The sequence below is a fragment of the Portunus trituberculatus genome, chromosome 27, assembly GCF_017591435.1.
Source record: "Portunus trituberculatus isolate SZX2019 chromosome 27, ASM1759143v1, whole genome shotgun sequence".
Classification (NCBI taxonomy): Eukaryota; Metazoa; Arthropoda; class Malacostraca; order Decapoda; family Portunidae; genus Portunus; species Portunus trituberculatus.
The window spans coordinates 8,225,801-8,230,800 of NC_059281.1; the positions used below are offsets into that span (position 1 = coordinate 8,225,801).

Consider the following 5,000-nt stretch of genomic DNA (forward strand, 5'->3'; position numbering starts at 1 on the left):
TCCTCCTCCTCCTCCTCCTCCTCCTCTCCTTCTCCTCCTCCTCCTCTTCCTACTTTAACTCCCTCACACCCCGAAGTTATGAAAAGTACGTAAGAGAGAGAGAGAGAGAGAGAGAGAGAGAGAGAGAGAGAGAGAGAGAGAGTCAGTATATCTAGTAATTTGGTAAGAGGATACCTGTAGCTTAATTAGTTGCGCACCTGTCCTTATTTTTACGTGTGTGTGTGTCTGTACGTGTGTGTACCTGTATGTGGTGTTTAGTACAGGTAGACAAGTATGCGCGAAGTAGTAGTAGTAGTAGTAGTAGTAGTAGAAGTAGTAGTAACAGTAGTAGTAGTAGTATAATAGTAGTAGTAGTAGTAGTAATAGTAGTAGTAGTAGTAGTAGTAACAGTAGTAGTAGTAGTAGGAGTAGTAGTAGCAATAACAGTAGTAGTTGTAATAGTAGTAGTAGCAGCAATAATACTAACATTAAAAATTATCCTTGATTTCCCTTTCATTTCCCCTTCTAATTCCAGCTTTTCGTGTCATTTCCCTTATTTCAGCAACCATTAATCCTTAACCCACCCACCCAAACACTCAAACACCCAAACAGACACCCAAACACCCACCAAAACACCCACCTTGTGATACACCTTTCCTCACCCACTACCTCCACCACCATCACCCAGCGCAATGCATCTTGGGTAACGAGTGATGGATGCCAGTGTAGCCAACCTAATTATGCCATATACTGTCTTCATAACTCAGTGCGATATATAACTGAGACGTGCAGAGGAGGAGGAGGAGGAGGAGGAGGAGGAGGAGGAGGAGGAGGAGGAGGTTGGTTAATTGTTCATTGAGGTGGGATTGAAAGGAGAGGGGGAAGAGTAGAAGAGCGAGGTGGTAGGAGGGAGAAAGGATAGGGAAGAGGAGGAGGAAGAAAGGAAGGAAGGAAGGTGTGGTTGTGATTGTGGCAGTGGTGGTGGTGGTGGTGGTGGTTATAGTGGTAAGTACACGCTCTCTCTCTCTCTCTCTCTCTCTCTCTCTCTCTCTCTCTCTCTCTCTCTCTCTCTCTCATTTGCATTGCGCATGTGATATATTCATACGAGAAAGAGAGAGAGAGAGAGAGAGAGAGAGAGAGAGAGAGAGAGAGAGAGAGACGAGCATGAAGAGACGCCAAATTAGGAAGACGAAATACCAAAATAACAACACACACACACACACACACACACACACACACACACACACACACACACACACATACACACACACACACAATCACCATCCATCACCATAAACGTTCACTATTAGTCACACTCCTATCACCATCCGCACTGCAATTAGTTCACTATCACTGTTATTTGCTATTAAATCCAACCCCGCAAGGACTCTCTCTCTCTCTCTCTCTCTCTCTTAGAAATGAGCGCTAGAGGGTAGGCGTGCAACTTCCAGAGAGAGAGAGAGAGAGAGAGAGAGGAAAATCAGACGCGGGAAATAGGTGATGAGCAAGAGGAGGAAAAGGAAGATGAGGAGGCGAAGGAGAAAGACAAGGAGGAGGAGGAGATGGAGGAGGAGGAGAAGGAGGAGGAGGAGGAGGAGGAGGAGAGGAGAAAGCATTAAACTCCTTATCAAACCCTCTTTGGTCACACACTCTCTCTCTCTCTCTCTCTCTCTCTCTCTCTCAGGATGACAACTCTCCCGGCTTTAATCACCAGAATAGCTCATTATCTTCCATTTCTCTTCCACGATCGTCTCTTTGTAATGGGGCAGATGAGACACACTCCCCCATCACCCATTAGTGAAGGACGGGAGAGGGAAGCAGATCGAATGGGGGAGGGGAAGGTGAGCTGACGGGGAGGTTAATGGGGAGGATGTGTGTGTGTGTGTGTGTGTGTGAGTGAGTGTGTGTGTGTGTGGTGAAAGAGATCAAGGCAATGAAAGTAAAGAAGTAAATGATGAAAATAGGCTAGCAATAATAGTAACAATGAGTAAAATAAGTACAGTATCACAAACAAACGGAAAGGGAGAAAGAAATTGTCTTGCGGGAGAAACTTGAACCGTAATGTGAATCACTACAATAGACCAGTATTCGCAGACGGTTTGTTCTCTCATGCTGGGTATTTTCAAAAGCTCTAGTTGAAGATACTCATGCTTTTAACCCTTACACTTGTAGAACGCATTTTTATCATTACTTTTGGCTATGATTAGACGATTATATTTACATTAGGAAGGGTCTACGAAAGTCAGAAGATTAATGGTCAGTCTTTACAATTTGAATCCCCACATGAGTTTCTGGAGTTGTATAAAATCATCAAAAACCAATCAGAACAAATATGAAAACGTGTCATGTTAGTGAAGGGATTAAGATTATTTTCATTCTACTGGTGATGAATTAGCAATGTTTCTAAGTTTATCATAAGGAAAAACTGTCTTGAAAACCCTGCTGTTCATCTATGGGGACTTGAAAAACTGTCTTGGTGAGAGAGCAAGACGTTTTAAACATGACCGATAGACTGACACTGTTTTCAAAGACTGGAGATGTTTGGGTAAATCATTATATATGTTTTTAATGTTCCGAGTGGTTGTGTGCAGGAGTAATGTGAACCTTTCTTTAATATTTAGTTCCTTTCTTGTACAGTACGTAAATAAACAAATACCATAAATGAGCCCTGTGTCTATATTGCGTCCCTGCCAATCTCATTTTTCGTCTGGCCACGAGATGTGTGTCCAGATGTCAAATAGGTTTCATAGGTAAGTCCTCTGCTACCTGCGACTTATCTTGGGCCGCCCTGATGTGTCGCGACCCTCCGTCCCTTCCTGCTGGCTACCAAGGAAGGGGTAGTCGCTCCAGTGCTGTAGATTCAGTATAGAAACATGAAACATCTTTGAAAACACTAGTAATTTTCATAAGAGGCTAGAAGTAAAACAGAGAGACGCTGAAGTGTTCTAGAAATTTTAGGAAAGAGTCACATCGATATAAATCACTGGAAAGAAAGTCACAGAAGGAAATTAACAGGAAAAGAAATCACAGGGATGAAATGAAAGCAATGGGGAGGGGGAGGAATCAGTAGGAAATTATTCATAGGAGGATAAGTTACAGGAATAAAGTGGTGGGGAGGAAGATATTGGAAAAAAATCTATTAAGAGAAAAGTCAGGGAAAAAGAAGTCAGGAGAGAAAGAAATGAGAGGTAGAAAGAAGCCAGAGGGAAAACTCTAGAGGAAAAAGCTGACGGGAAAAGCCAGAGAGAGAGAGAGAGAAAAAAAAATACCACGAAGAAAAGACGGAAAATAACTAGAGGGAAAACAGCCAGAGGAAACAAAGTTAGATTAAGAAAGAACAAAAACTATCAACGCGATACATACAAATAGGCTACGTTGACATATCTCCCACTACGATTTATAACTCATAATAAAAAAATAAAAAATATTATATACTACCTAGAACTAACTTCATCAGCGACATTTTTTTCTCACCTAATTTTGTGGAATCATTCTTGGCAACGTATTCTTTTCTAAGCACCATTTGAGAATATAGGGATAAGTGAAGGTAAGGCGCGCTTCCTCATTGGAGAGAAGCGAGATGGCAGCAGCGTCGCCTCTCCAGCTGAGATGGTAAACAATCCGCTTGACTCTCGCTATCTCTTACTTCTACAGCTGTGTGCTACATAGATAGAGGAAGCCAAAGCACAACCTGATCCTTATTTGTGTGTTTTTGTTCCCTACTGATGGCTGGAGGTAAGTAAGATGTGTGTTGGATATTCGTAAATGCTATAGGCAAGGTCTGGGTTCCCTTCTAGTGTCTCTTACATTCTAAGCATCCTGTTCTTTTCTTTTAACGTTCAGTGTGTCTTCTTACTTCCTTAAAACGATAAAGTTAAGTAATGTAAACTCTCTCTCTCTCTCTCTCTCTCTCTCTCTCTCTCTCTCTCTCTCTCTCTCTCTGATTGAGTTGTTTCCTGCAGTGCACCTCACCAGGCTCACCTCTTCCTCTTCCTTAAATTAATGACCTCCTGCCCTTGAACTCTCACCCTTGATGTTTTTCTTTTCTTTTTTTTATTTGAATTGTCTCAAATGTCTTTTTCTTCTTTTTTTTCTTACGTGTGTGTGGGAGGTTAGGTTGATTGGTTTGATGCTCTCTCTCTCTCTCTCTCTCGTATTACCGAGAATAAGTTTAGCTAGGAAACGTCAGTATTTATTTATTTATTTATTATTATTATTATTATTATTATTAATAGTAGTAGTAGTAGTGGTAGTATAAGGAATAATATTGAGGAACACCATTAAAACGTAGCGTGCAGTATTGTGCAGCCGTGCCCCGCCACACTGCGCATGCGTCGCCTCAATTGAGTTGCCACATGCAATAAGACAATTTATTTAGCTTTCCAATCATTTATTTCCATTAGGAGTATCATTAGAAAAATAGAGGTGTCTTCTTTCTTCCCGCTCCTCCCTTGTTTCCTTCTCACGCCTCCTCCCCATTCATCTTATCGGGGAGGTAGGGAGGAAGGGGAGATGGGAATAAACAGCAGAAATAGGGAAAGAAAAACTATTAGAACGAATAGAGAAGCAGGGAAGAAAAGGCAGAGAAGTGTAGAAAGGGTGATAGGGAAAAGAGGATGACGGTGAAGATGAGATAAAAAAAAGTGATAAAGAGAAACAGAAGAGATTAGATAATGAAAATGTTTACTTCTTGTGTTACTTTAAACTTATAAATTGAAGATACTTTTCTACTACTACTACTACTACTACTATTACTACTACTACTACTACTACCTCCACCATCAGCTTCCTTCCCTTCCTCTCTTTCTCCTGACTTTTCTCTTTATTTATTTTCGTTTTCCCTCTTTCCTTCCTCCTCCACCCCTTTTCTATTTACTCCATATTCCCTCCCTTCCTCTTTCCTTCCCTCCATTGTTCCTGCAGTGTGACCTCTGACCCAGCACGGACTAGGTCACCCTCAGTCTTCCTCTCTTCCTCCTCCTCCTCCTCCTCCTCGTGTTATTGTTATCGTTTTAATTTTG

The 5,000-nt window shown here is 41.6% G+C and overlaps 1 protein-coding gene across 1 annotated transcript in view; it reads left to right on the forward strand.

The window, feature by feature from the left end:
• LOC123509459 (uncharacterized protein DDB_G0271670-like) overlaps positions 1-5,000 on the forward strand; it is a 55,338-nt gene that overhangs the window by 5,810 nt on the left and 44,528 nt on the right. The window lies entirely within an intron of this gene.